Consider the following 14886-nt stretch of genomic DNA (forward strand, 5'->3'; position numbering starts at 1 on the left):
ATGCGACGCTCCGAAGCGGGCCGCGCCGTGCTCCTGGCGCTGCTGGCCGCGCACTTCCAGGCGAGTCCGGCGCTGGAGGAGAAGAAAGGTAAGGCTGCCCGCGCCGCCGTCCTTCCCGTCCTGGGCGGCCGCGCTTCTGCCGGGCCGCCGAGGAACGCGCGCCTCGGTTCCGGGCGGCGGGGCACCTCGGGCGCGAGGCGCGGCGGGCCGAGGAGCCCGGAGCGTGGCTTTCCCGTCCGCTCTCCTGTCCTCCGCCGGGTGGAAGCCCTGGCGAGCGCTTGGTGCGGGGCGGGTGCGTCCCGGCATGTGCGTCAGCAGTCAGCCCGGGCCCGGGGTCCGAAGAGAGGCGCGGAGTCCATCCCGCCCCCTCGGACCTCCGGAACGGGAGCGGCCCTCCGCACCCGCGCCCCGCCCCCGGGCCGGCTCTCCGACCCCGCGAGCCCTCCTCCCGGCGCACCCTTGACCCTGAGAGCTCGTCCCGGACACGAGCCACCTGTGCTGCGCGGCTGGGAGGGCCGCCCCTCCCTTCGGCACGGCCCGTCCGCGGCCCCCCTGCCGCCGCGAGCTGCCCCCGGCCGTCCGCGCCCTCCCAGACGGTGGGCTCTCGTGAGTGGTGGCTTCCCGGGACTCCCGAGACTCGTCCCCACCTGCAGCCTTTGGGCCGCGTGTCCGCGCTGCGCGGTGGAGTGGACGGAGCGGTGGGACCGGCCTCGGCGCGACAGCCGGGTCCTGGTGCGAACGCCCCAGGGGCGGAACCCTTCCTGGCCGGGGCCCCGCGGTTTCAAAACAGGACTCACAGCACGCTTTCCTCCTCAAAATCCAGAGATTTTTCTCTTTGGGATGTGTCTTCTAGCTTTTTGAAAAATTTGACATTAGGCCAACTAAAATATTAAACTTAACTAAAAAAAAAAAAAAAAAAAAAGGATTGATGTCCATGGTTCATGTGTGCCCTGCCCAGACCCAACATGAGCGAGTCTGGCTTCGTGACTACCGACCGTAAAGTCACTTGACGCGAGAAACATGCCTCAGAAGGTTTAATTGCACAATTTCAAGATCGAGCAGCCCGGGTTCCGAGAGTCAGGTCTGTACTTGCTGTTGATGTCATTGGCACAGGGAGTTGGGTTTGGGGCTGAGCGCCTTTGCTGTGGGAGCGCTAAGGCATAAAGCAGTGGTTCCCAAACTTGGTTGCAAATTAGAATCACTTGGACTTTAAAACGAAACAAAACAAATGATGTGTGGCTCCCACCCGCAGACTTTCTCATTTCTCTGGGCTGGGGTGAGATCTGGCATCTGTATTTTAAAAAGCTCCTCCGGTGCTTTTGTTGGGCAGCTGGGTTTGGCAGTCACTGGCAATGGAGGTGGAATCTCTGGAGAGATTACCTGCCCATTTACAAAGCTCTTTTGGAACATCTGGAGTTTTAACAGTCTTGCAAAAATTTGGGAACGAGGACGTGGGGGTGATTTCAGTAATAAGGGATTAGTCTTTTCACTGATGGACTCCCCTACTCCATGCTGTGAACCCGGGAGGCTGTGGTCCTGCGCCTGAATCAGTTGACAATAGGGTTCTTCTAGGCAGGTGGCAAGGGGACCCCATCCTTATTTTAAGTGAAACTCTTGGAGTGCCTCCAAAGCATCGCTTTTCTCACTCCAGAAATGTTCCCAGCTCCTTGCCGTTAGCTCTGTGAACATTACTGTTAGTGCTTGGCGATTTGTTTCTAAGAAATATATAAATACCACTTAATTTGCCTGTTACTCCCGTGTTTGTTTAAAACAGAACCCTCCTGGATAGAATAATGAGAGTAGGTGGGCAAATGTCATTGGGTTAAAGTAACATAAAAAGACCAAAGTGTAAGGGGCAGATTATTAACAAAAAGTGTGAAAGACCCATATCAATCAAATTTGGTCAGTTCTGTTCTAGAAAATTTACTCATTTTAGAGAGATTTGTTTGGTTCTAAGATATGGTGTCTTTTGTTCTTCCTGCACTTGGTCCTGTCAGACACCGTTTTAAGTGTCCTCTTAATCCTTGCATCGACCATACGAGGTGGGTCCTCTCATTATATATGGGGAAACTGAGGTACAGAGAAGCGACTTTCCCACAGCCAGCAAGAGGCAGGATTCAAACTCAGGGCTTCCCCCAGCCTCTGCCTGTGCTGTCCTGTGTGAGTTCTGGTTTTGGGGGAGCCCTGTTGGTGTGTGTGATGTAGGAAACTGGCAGGGGAGGAAGAGGACCGGGGATGGGGAACCCACCTGGCGCGTGGTCTGGATTCCTGCTGCCCGTCCTCAGGAGACACCTTTTGTGGAGGAGCTCGATCACCAAGTGAGCAATGACCGTGGAGATTGCTGGATGGATGTTGAGCAAGCCCCTTGCTCTTGCAAAACGGAAAGGTGAAGGCGCTACTCCGGAAGTGATCCTGGGTGGTATTCCCAGCCAAGCCAGCCTGCCTGGCCCCTCCTCTGAGGACATCCTTGGTTCAGTAGGTCTGGGCTGTATTGAAGAGGACAGACTCAGGGATTCCAAATTGTATCCAGCGTGAACCCTCCTTCCTCTAAGGAGACCAGAGGACTGCCACTCAGTACTGGCCTGGAGGCCAGGAGCCTGTGTCCTTATTCCCGCTCTGTGTGAAGGTGGACATGTCCCTTGCCAGCTCCAGGTCCTTGAGCCCTCATTGCTCAATTCAACGAATATTTATGGAGTGCACAGAATGTGCCAGACTTTATGAATTAAAAGGTGCAGGGGTAATCTTAATGGTTTCTGTTGTTGCTTCCAGAGTGGTTCTTTGGACCACTAATTAAGTATTAGTAGATCGCTTTTCAGATCTGAAAAGGAGACCAGGGTCTGTGTGTCTGTCATCTGTCCACACCCGGGTAGCTCCGTCTAGCCGTAACAGGCTGATAGCTCCCATCGGCTTTGGACTGCCATTTCAGGCTTCAAATGTTTAGTTTTATAGTCCATAGATTTTCAGAAACTTATTCTGAAGTTTGAAGAAGGCGATTGCCAGAATCCATTGTCCTGTGTCATTAGACTTGGTCCATGTGATGGCACTAACATGTTTTAAAATGTTTTTAGAGGTAGTGTCAATAAAGAGGAAGAATTCTGCCCTGTTTGAAAAGAAAATACTCTTTGTTTTTCCTTTGATCAAAGCTCCAGGACCAGCAGCTAGTGTCTGAAACTTTCTTGACAGGAGTGGCAGGCCAGCTCTAACATTACCTTGATGATCACGGTGTTTATGAGAAGATGGCCCCATGCCGGTGCCCCAAGCCCTGGTACGGGGGCGGGGTCAGGGTGTTGCGGACACATGGCTTGTTGAAGGACACCTAAGAAATCGGCTGGCACTCGCCCTGTGGCTTGCTGTGAAAGTTGTGCTTGTGTGTGTGTTTGTGTTTTCATTTTGACTTAGTATAGTAGAAACGGGTTTATGGTTTTACCAACAGAGGTATGTTTTGAGAAAAGGTCCAAGTTCTAGAACATGGCTCACCCATGTGTTGTTTCCTTGTGGACACAATTTAAAAATTATATTATGCCCCTCAGATTTCTGCTGAACAAATCCCATTTTTGTTTTCTTCTGTCACTTGTGGGCATTCGAAATTATGATAAGAAACATTTTTGGTCTCAGTTCATTATTACTGGCTTATTTCTGAACCATCAACACACATGGAACAGAACTTACATCTTAGCTTGTTCTCGTAGGTCATTCCCGCTTGCATCAGAGCTTCTGCCCATACCTTCTTTTTCATCTCCCTTCTAAAAGCTTGTCTTTTCTGAGAAAATTCCAACAGTTGTCTCTTTGCACAGCATCTAAGGATAGTCTGCCATCCAGCCCATGGGCGTAAGCAGGTGAGCTTGAATTCGGGCAAGGATCCAGGCTTTGAGACTTATGCCAAATAACCGGTTTGACGGAAATTTTCACATTTTCAGAGTCATCAGGTCCAGCTTCCTTGCAACAGGTTTAGATAGAAACACTCGATTCAGTTGTCTAGAAAGTTCCCTGAGCCAGCTGGGGCAGGAGGGGTAGCTGGGGCCGGCGAGCAGTGGTGGCTTGTTTACTTAGCCTCATTAGAAGCTAAGAACTGGATTTGACATTTTAATCTCCGAAGACGCTGAAGTATAAGATCAAATGTCTGACCCTGCTGACTGAGCATCTGTGAGTTGCATATGCTTAAAATAAACTTTACTCCTACCAAATTTCAGCAGCTTTTGCTTAAGAAAGTCGTCTGTGAAAGCTTGAGTGTGGGGTAGAGTTTCCTTCCCTGCCCCACATTATATCCCATTTTGGTGGGTTCTCATGGAAAAACCCAGAGTCCAAGTATCTTTTCTGGCTCTGTCTGGAACTTGTCATTATCAAGAGTCTCAAATTGCAATTTAGTGGACTCAGGGTTAGGTGAGAATGCCTTGTACACTGTTCTTGTTATAGCCACAATTGCACCTGTTACTAGGGGGCCAGCAAACATGGCCTTGATTTAGTTCATTTAATTGAGTTTATTTAGTTATTATTACATAAGTTAACCACTGTTGTTCTTCCTTCGAATAAAAGGATGAGTATTGCTATGTATTATAGCCTTGGCTTTTATTTGCTTTCTTTTCTTTATGTTCGAGCCATGGTGACAGTTTGTGCTGTTCCATCCCCATTTTGAACTCGAGGAATGAATCTGACTTGATACCTGCCCTTAAGTGTCTAGAAGTCAAGTATGGGAAGAGAGATCTATAGATAACAAGTGTGAAAATGTCACAGGAGCGATGATAGAATTCCATGCAGGATAAAGAGGTCTTCTGGTATTTAGTCCTTGCTTTGAATTCTACCTGGAGAGGGGGCCAGGTATAGCCCCAAATGGAAGGGATTACTCATTTGAGCCTGCAAAGAGCTATGGGTATTTCCCCAGAGACTATGATGTATGATGTGAAGGGCATTCCGAGAGAAGTGCCAAGAGTGGCAAAGTCCTGAAGAGCCCTGGTGATTCAGTGTGATGGGAGGGAAAGGGAGAGTTGCAGAGCCTCCAGTTCGCAGGGAGCTATGTGTGAAGGGAGGGGCACCGTGGAGTTCGAAGCTAGGAACTGGCGTGACGTGTTTGGTGTTTCGGAAAGATGACTCTAGCAGGATTGTGGGGGATGGATTATAGGGGCAACGGTAGCACTGGGGAGATGGGTGACTCCTGCAGGTGAAATGATGTGGCAGGACCAGTGAGGTTGCAGAACAAGAGACTCGGGCAGATCTGGAGGTAGAACTGATTGATAACTGTGTGTAACGAGTATAAGAAATGGAGAATCCCAGGATGCCACACAGGCTTCTGACTCGGAAGCCTGGACAGATATAAATCCATTCACGGAGGCTGCAAACGCTCCAGGCGGGATGGAGTTGATTGGTGGGATTTGCAGCGCTCAGATGGGAAAAGTCCTGGAGGCAGTAGAGCATACAGGTCTGGAGCCCAAGGGAGCCGTGTGGTCTTGCATTGTTTTATTAGACGTTTCGATTGCAGGCATTGTCTTTGGCTGTAGGACAGCTCGCCCCAGCCTGCTTTATGCTCACGGTCACCGTCCATTACTGAGCCTGGCCAGGTTGTAGATCACCAGCTGCTTTTCGGACTAGGCTGCTATGGTGAGCAGCCTGACCGGGCGGTTATCAGCAACTGATGAATAACATATCGTGCATCGAAGTACGGTGGGAATTGTGCGCCACTGCACATCCTCAGGTGGGAATCCGCCGTGTCTTATTTAGGACAGCATCAGATTACTTGGTTTTGTACGTTAGTGACTGAACCAAGAAGACCGGGAGGTGACTCCTTTTTTTAAAAAAAAAAGCAGCCTTTCCACTTTGAACATTCCTTAGAATCACCAAGGAGCTTCTGAAAAAGAGGGTGCCTTGCTGCACCCTAGGCCAGTCCAGTCAAAATTTCTGGAGGATGGAACACCGGCACATACTTTTGAAAACTCCCTAGGGGGTTGTGATGAGTGGAGTAAGTGGTGTGTATAGCTTGCGGCAGAGAAGAAATTTTGTCTTTGTTCTCTGATTCCCATGTTTTACTCATTACATCAGCTTCCTCAGGAGTGAGGGGCTGGTTTATATTTCGTTAATAAATGAGTCTCAGAGTTGCATTTTTTTCATGAATTGATACACGAGAAGTCTACTACAGTGGCTTTCAGATTATGTCCCAAGACAGCAGTAGTAGCGCCTTGAACTTAAGAGAAATGCACATTCCTGAATCCCCAGCCCAGACCTCTGAATAAGGTACTGGGGGTTGGGGCCAGGGTTCGAGAACTGCTAACATGCTGCCCGCAGGCCTCGAGCTGGGTTCTGGGTACACACTCGAGGAACGCGGGAACTGTGCTCGGCCTTACTGGATGCACAGTTTGCAGGGCTGAGCGGGGGCACGTGTAGCACAATGTCTCATGATAGACGTGATGGGGGTTTCGGTGGGAGCCCAGAAAAGGGGTTGCGTCTATCTCTGGGACAGCGGCAGCGTCTCAGAAAGAGGACATTTAGCTGGAGCTCAGAGAATGAGGTTTTTGCCTGGTCTCCACGCGAAGGGAAAAGAGAGAGATGATACTGTGGCTGGTAGTCCGGCAGCAGGCCCGCCATGGCTGGCCACTTCATAAATGCACAGGTGAAGGCTTTAGCATTTCCTGGTTCCTTTTCTGAATGAGCATAAGGAAACTTACAAGGTCAAAAGTAAAGTGCCCGAGAGCTGACACATTTTATATTTAAAAAATAAAATGGTCATTTGGTCATCTTCTTAAAAATTAACCAGATATGAAGGATTGAACTAGAATCTGGATTATAGTTCATAGTTTTAACATTCTCCCCAATAGCAAGATTTGTCCCTAAAACTTGTTGTGAATAAGAAAAATGACTTCGTCCGATCCTTTATTTAACTCCTACTACAGAAAGCAAGGATAAAACGGCAACAAAAGTCTGCATCATTCTAGACACAATAAATACATGTTGAATCACATTGAACTCAGAAAATCTCTCAGATTAATCGAGCCACTATCACTTATGAATTAGAAGACATCTGTTTCCTGATTCACCGTTGAAAATTGTACAGGTCTACCTGTTTATTTGCAGAGCTCATTTGGAAACAACCAGGCAGATTTGTAACAAGGGATTAGTGACTGCGAAAGGCTCCCTTGTGCACTCATGCCTGCCTTTAAGTGGAAGGAAATATGGAAGTGGTTCTAGACCACTGTTTACTTAGCAGTTGTTTTAAGAGCATTTATGAAGGATTTTATTTTGATCGCAGAAATGTGATACCTGAAGGTTTTACTGCTATAGACGTGCAGGCCTGCACATGGTAGATGACGTCATGATGGCCTTAGCAGTTGCAGACCTTTGCACATGCTATCATTATGACCACTTGCTGAAGTTCCTTCCTTTTACTCTAGGTTTTGGAGAAAACTGATGCATTGCATATAGTCTCTCAGTTTGACAAACTGAATGTATGTGAAAAACTGCATGCTTTAGTTTCTTTGCCCTCAGTCATAAATTCATCTCTACTTTAGTGTCTGGAATAAAAACAAATCATTTATTGGATCTGTGCAAGTCCTTAAGGACAGGCAAGTGTTCCCAGAAATCTCTTATAATTGTAAATGGGATTTCAGAAAGTTTTGCAAAAAAATTTTTTTGATATCAGAAACCTGGTTTTACTTATTTACCAGCACATGTGGAATACCTGAAGTCTGTAGGGAGATTTTATTGCCATACCCTTTCTGCATTTACGCAGTATCTCTTAGTTCATTCGTATGCATCATAAGCTAGAGTAGAGGGCTAAAACTGTGCTGAACAAGATAAACTATTTTAAGTTTCTTCCAGTACTAACTTGTAAGATCCTTTCTTTTTTTTTTAACTAAAGTATACTTTAACATAATATTAGAAAGTTTAAAAATTATCACCTCTTTTCACAAGAAAAGAAAAAAAACACCCCACTACTTTTGATTAAGTCCAGATGAATGACAGAAAAGCAAAAGGTGGTAGTCTAGTCGAAGCATTATTGTATCACCTGTTGGTATTTAAGGTATTGATTTTTAGATACAATGCATTTCAGAACTTTTTCTTGGCTTTGATTTGCTACAGAGTTAATAGAGAATCAGAAACCTTTCCTTACAGTTACTTCCTGATTTCTTTCTCTTGCCATTTCCTGATACTTTAATAGACTTTATGCATGGAACATATTTATGAGTGAGAATAATGTATTACCTTAATCTGTCCTCCCTCCCTTGCCTTCTTTGCGTCCTTCCTTTCCTCCTCCCTTTCTCTCTTTCCCTCTTTTTGGAAGCTGTTATGAATAAGCGTTTGCAGAGAAAGAAAACTTCGACAAAAGATTGCAGTGAAAAACTTTGACGAGTGACTGCAATAATACACTATGTAATTTTTTTAAGTTAGAAAGTATCGAAGACATTCAGTATTTATGATTTTTTTGTACAAATAAGCATATTCTTGTATCATTCCTTAAAGGTGGTGTTGCTGAAGTTTTCCTTAGTATGTAGCTTAATGTATTTTCTGCCCAGTAATCTGTTGTTAGTTACAATAGGAAGAGAAAACAGATTAGAATCTACCTTCCTAGTTTCAACTTCCAAAAAACAACTAAACCAGATGGTTCTGAGCCTCCTGCCAGCTGGAACTGTCTATGAAATTAAAAGCAAATCTAAATGCATGCAAGATATATATTTAAACATGTCGATAATAAACGTATTGTCCCTATAATTTAGATGCTAAAACATTGATGTCATAATAATAATAATGACACCTTGCATTTATACATCACTTCACAGTTTACAAAATGCCTTAATATCCATCTTTCCCAGGCTCCCAGCAACCCAACGGGATGAAGAAAATTATCCATATTTGAAGGTGCGGCACCCAGGCTTGCAGGGGTTCTGCAGTTTGCCCATGGTTACTGGGCTAGTCAACACTTAGGTGCCGAGAGCTTTTCCTGCTTCACAACACACGCTGTCTCCCGACATGTGTGACACATCTGACACAGGTGACACATCCGATACGGGTGACATGGGTGATGCATCTGACATGGGTGATGCATGTGACATGGGTGATGCATCTGACACCTGTGACACATCTGACACAGGTGACACATCTGACATGGGTGACGCATCTGACACCTGTGACATATCTGACACGGGTGACGCATCTGACACGGGTCACACATCTGACAGGTGACGCATCTGACACGGGTGACGCATCTGACACGGGTCACACATCTGACACGGGTGACGCATCTGACACAGGTGACGCATCTGACACGGGTCACACATCTGACATGGGTGATGCATCTGACACGGGTCACACATCTGACATGGTTGACACAGATGACACATATGACACCTGTGACACATGTCACACAGGTGATGCATCTGACACCTGTGACACATCTGACACGGGTGACACATCTGACACAGGTGACGCATCTGACATGGGTGACACACTGTTACCCGTGTCAGATGCCCCGCACACACTCCTTACCCCTCCTCTGAGATGTCCCTGGTTCTTCGCTGTTGATGCTTCCTATCATTTTTAGTCCTGCTTGTGAATCAAAAAACTAACATAGAGCACTCCTCAACATTTCTGTTATACATCTATTACTTGTCTTTAATGCCCCTCACAATTCCTGCTCTGTATTGTTCCTTTCCCACTTTTCCTCTTGTTGTGACGTATTTTTTGAGAGTTGTCTCTTATATGTATGTTGTAATAGCCTGTTGCATAAGATACAGGCATTGAATTTATGAGCCTTGAAGACATTTACTTTAGAAATTAAAAGTATAACTTTATTTTAAAGAGTCGTAAGCTTATGTAAATTTGCCAGACCTGTAAATACTTGAAGAAAAAATCAGGGGAGAAAGCACCTTGATGTAGCAGTTGGGTCAGTTCACAATGCGTGTGGCAAAGTGTGCTAATTTACTTACACAGTTGTGCAAAGAATCGTATTCTGTGATTTAAATGAAGCACATACTTCAGTTCATTAGGGTGTGTAAACAGCTATGATGAAAAGAGACACACTTAACAAACAGTGTGCTCTCCAGGGATGCTGACGTCTACGTCATACCCTTTAGACAAAGCCATTCTGGCAAGTATCATCCTTGGAAGTGTGGACTTAAGGAGAATTTATTACAAAAATGAAGCTGTCCCGCTTTGAGGAGCTGTGTCGTTTAAATGGATGGAACAAGGAACATGACGGTGGGTGGGCCCCTCATTGATGGAGAGACACCTTTCCTCAAAGAATTTCCAGATACATGTTCATTCTTCTCCATTACAAAGGAAAGAGCCTTTTTCAGTTATTGTTTATTCCTAACATAGTGGAAACTTTCAGTACTCCAGCAGAAATTCCCCAAGAGCATGTTTATATTTCATAATTATCAAGTGAAATAGGGAAAATTCGGTATGTAAGCTGAATACTTTTTTTTACTTTTTAAAATTTTTTAGGCTGTGCCGGGTCTTAGTTGCAGCATGTTTAGTTGCGGCATGCAGACTTTTTAGTCGCGGCATGCGTGTGGGATCTAGTTCCCTGACCAGGGATCGAACCCAGGCCCCCTGCATTGGGAGCGCGGATTCTTACTCACTGGACCACCAGGGAGGTCCCTGTAGGCTGACTAACTGATCTGCAGTGCAGCCTGTGTACTCAGGTGTAGGGGCTGTCACTGAGAACGTGATTTTTGCAGCCTGAGATGGCATAGACCCTTACAGTGAACAGGCAGCTAATATATTGATTTCAGGGCCACTTTAGTAACTGAGCCTCTAAGTCTTGCAAAAGTTACTTGGGCAAAAGCTATGCCATTTCACTTTCAATCAGCAAAGTCTGCCCAGCCAAGGCAGAACAGACAGTTAAGCAATTTGATGAAACGGGACAATGTAAAGAGTCAGTCAGATGAGTTGCTCAGATTTTCACTTCACTTTCGGCCTCCAGAGACTTTCTCTTGTTTAAATGCACATTTAATGATGTCCCTGGCTGGGGGAGGGCATTAAGTGAGAAAGCCCCAGGTTGATGGAGGACTTGGGTGGGTACCTGAGTCCATGTTCCCTCATGACATAGGGATTGTCCTTAAAGTCTTGGCTAGAAAAGCTAGCTTTTTAGGTTGAGCAACGGCTACTAAATAGTCATAATGTTGCCCAGTTGCAGAAACAAAACATTCAAACTATAGCCAGGGAAAGAAGCAGTTGAAAATTCAAGGTCTAAACCATCCTAGGAGCCAATGAGAATGGGGTGTTTGATGCCACGGTGGGGACAGTTCTCAGGAGTGCGTTCTTCTGTTGCATTTTTTCTTTCTTCCTTGGACTTCATTTTGGGGAGATGTTGGACTTTATTCCCCTTCTAGGCTTGCATCCTCTCGTCTAGGTGGCAAGGGAGAGGTAGACCGAGGTGGCAACCACGGTGCAATGCGACGGTGGTGAGTGCAGGGATGCTGAGTGCATGTTTGTTGAAGTTTCACAGGCCGGGTGACTTTTGGACACTATGTACAAGGTCGCTTTTTAATTAAGAGGGAACCACTGGGTACCACGTAATGTAGTAACAGTACGCAGTCCTGATCTCATGACCGTCACATGTCCTGTTCACGAGGCGTTCTGTCGAGCCAGAAAAGGCATGGGCTGAGTTTAAAAGGAGCTTTAAAAGTAACAGATGATAATAAATTAACACCCAGTGGTTTTGAAATGAGCCATCAAAATGCCAACTCAGCAGTGTCTCTCAGAGATGGGGAGAGGGTGGGATGATGAAGCCCGTCTCTTGTCTGAGGAAATGGCTTCGTGCGGTGAGATGGGAGGAGCGTGTCTGCAGATGAGTTTCCTCAGCGTTTGATCGGTGAAGTTTCTTTCCGCGAAGACCTCCGCTTGCCCACACCTCTGCCTCCTGGTGTGTCTTGGCTGGCCCTGACAGGTGGGAGTCGTGTGCATCCTGACACACGCGGCTGGAACGTTTGCAGGTCGGCGGCACGTGTGTGCCACCTCCAGAGACGTGCGACCACTGCCCTCTGGCCGCCTGTGACTGTCCTCGCTGTGTTGTTGGTGTCATTTTGCCGCAGATGCTTCTGGTCGCTTATCAATTTTCTGTGCCCACTAGTTGGTATAGAATTGCTTCTCCTGAAGAATCTGCATCCGTTTATATTTGGGGTGCTGTAAAGTGGAACGTGTATGTCATTTATTAAAATGTCATTATTAAATGGGGAAAATGTTCTGGGGTTTCTTGACTCAAACAGGGAAAGAGGACACTTCCTCAGCCAAGAATTGACTACATTTGTGGGGTGAAGAGGACTCACCAAACCAGAGGTCAAAAGGCCGCATGTGCCAATTGTTCAGGGCTCTTGGAGTAACTGCCCTGAAAACAAAGGCTTCCATTAGGTGGATGTTTGTGAATTTCACTGGTTCTGTGTCCAAAATGATCATGTCTATGAGTAATTTTTCCAATCTAAACGTTATTATAATAAGCTAAAGAATGCATTCGACCAGCGATTCTAGGACTAGTCATCACCAACATTTGACGGATGACTTTTTCATGCTAGAAAAGGCAATAATAACGTTCGTTATTATTCGTTATTATTATTTTCGCTACCATCTGTTTGATGTTCAATTTTTTGTAAACAGGAAAAATAAAATGTGTACATGGGACTAAAATATAAATATACAAAACAAGGAATATATCAGAAAATCTCTGGATCTGCTGTGTGGTTCTTTTTCTGGGCAAAAGTTACTTACTGAGGCTCTGCATCCTGCACGCTCACAGAAACGTGTGGGGTCTGGGTCAGTCTCCCCCTGGTTGCTGGGCACGTTGGCCAAGTTGAGTAACCCCATGAGTCCTGTTTTCCCCATCTGTAGCATGGAGACAGTAATGGTGCTTATCTCCTGGGGCTACTCAGAGGATGAAAGCAAATGGTTTGTTTAGAGGATGGAGTCCATTCCAGAAGAGCTCACTGTTATCACTGTGTGAAGTGCCGCTGACTTGCACTCTGACCTCTAACCCTCACCACGACCTTTATGATCGCTGTTGTCGATGTGGAGCCTGGGGTGGGGCAATGTCACACCGCTTACGGAGCTCATCCACCCAGGCAGCGTGGCCCTGGCCCCTGCCCGAGAGCCGGCGTCCTCAGCAGCTGCAGGTCTCCGCCCCAGATGCCCACCCTGGCTCGGGATCCTCAGGAGGCCATGGGCTCCAGGCAGGGAAGGCTCAGTGGACCCAGTCAGGGCCTCAGTTTCCCTCGGAAGAGCATTGTTGCTGTCTTGCTCCTGTACGGCCCTGGGCCAGTTTTCAAAATGCTGCTGATTTCATCGTACAACCTGATGATTTGTTCCTGTGCTGTTTTCACATCAGCACGTTTATTCCAGCCACTGTGAAGGCCCATTTCTCGTCCGTTTGGCCTGCTCACCCTCCTTTCATCACTGCAGCGCACGTGGCAGTGACGGCCACACACGTTTCCCCCACCTTTATGTCTTCATGGTCCCCTGGACAGATGCCCTGCCGGGAGCCCTTGGCCCTTTCAGCCACAGTTCAGTTTCTAAAGAAAGAAACAAATGGGTCTGTATTCCCCCTTTCAATTATTATTTGATCTGAAATGAAGCTGTTTCAGGTAATGCTTAGTGCACTTGGGGTGGGTCCTAAGCTGCAACATGTCCTGCCCGGAGGCTGCTTCCTTCATCTGTGGCACCAGCCTCAGAACTTCCTTCGCTTTCCGGTTCTTCACCAAGTTTGTACTAAGGCCTGCAGGTGCTCTTGTGGGACCAGGAAAATGTACCAATTCTCTATCTATCTATCATTTTACTGATCATTGTGTTTGAATTTGCAAGATAACAGGTAGGTCATGAATGAACATGCTAGAGACTTGCTATTTCCTAGCAGCAGCATATAAAAGTTATTTTTAAAGTTGTTTTAAATCCGTGAGTAAAAATAAATGGCTTTTGCCGCAAGAAACACCAAAAATGGAAAAGCTAAGAGTCCGAAGGCGATAATTTATCCCGTAGGCATTGTTAGCAGCGTAGCTGCTTTAAACAGTGAGAAGATTCATGAGACGCTTGATTTACAGCTGGGTTGAAGGGCGTTCTAACCTTCATGCTAGGGCTCGCCATCCTGGAGCTCTTTGGAGTCACACAGCACAGTCGTGGAGATGTGGCTTGCCTGCAAGCGGGCCATTTGAAAACAGGCAGGACACACAGGGAAGCAGTGAGCGCTCCTGACACGTAAGCCTTTGGGAAACAAACATTTATTTTCTTAGAAAATTAACTTTATGGTTAGCTCTTTTTTGTTGTTTTTTTTTTAAAGCATGGGAGAAAAGAAAACATGCAGTTAGGAAAGTTAGGATTAAGGAAGTAAACTGCTGTACCTTCCCTAGCTAACGTTTGAGGGAATAAGTTCTTCACTTTCAAAACATACTTCAGGGCTTCCCTGGTGGCGTAGTGGTTAGGAATCCGCCTGCCAATGCAGGGGACATGGGTTCGAGCCCTGGTCTGGGAAGATCCCACGTGCCGCGGAGCAGCTAAGCCCGTGTGCCACAACTACTGAGCCTGCGCTCTAGATCCCGCGAGCCACAACTACTGAGCCGTGTGCCACAACTACTGAGCCCGCGAGCCACAACTAATGAAGCCCACACACCTAGAGCCCGAGCTCTGCAACAAGAGAAGCCACTGCAATGAGAAGCCCGCACACCACAACAAAGAGCAGCCCCTGCTCTCCGCAGCTAGAGAAAGCCCACGCACAGCAATGAAGACCCAATGCAGCCAAAAATAAATAAAGTAAATAAAGTTTTTTACAAAACACACTTTAGAGTAGGTATTTGTCTGAACTTAGTATTTGGATCTTATTTTTTTCTCAATAATTTTTTGTTTTGTTTTTACTTAATAGAGATGTTCAGAAGACTTTTGAAATTGTCGTAGTCCTTAGACTAAAAATAAAACACTGACCAC

The 14886-nt window shown here is 46.4% G+C and overlaps 1 protein-coding gene across 2 annotated transcripts in view; it reads left to right on the forward strand.

Annotated features, from left to right (window-relative positions):
* Positions 1–3: 3 nt before the first annotated feature.
* The window catches only part of EGFR (epidermal growth factor receptor), a 187843-nt gene continuing 172960 nt past the window's right edge, over positions 4–14886 (forward strand). The window contains exon 1 of one of the 2 annotated variants that reach the window (XM_024764359.1): positions 4–88. The gene's annotated coding sequence lies outside the window, so the exon portion shown is untranslated. The remainder of the gene's footprint in view (positions 89–14886) is intronic. The other variant, XM_024764360.1, reaches the window with a different exon arrangement.

This window comes from Neophocaena asiaeorientalis, unplaced genomic scaffold (assembly GCF_003031525.2).
Source record: "Neophocaena asiaeorientalis asiaeorientalis breed wild unplaced genomic scaffold, Neophocaena_asiaeorientalis_V1.1 scaffold191, whole genome shotgun sequence".
Taxonomy (NCBI): domain Eukaryota; kingdom Metazoa; phylum Chordata; class Mammalia; order Artiodactyla; family Phocoenidae; genus Neophocaena; species Neophocaena asiaeorientalis.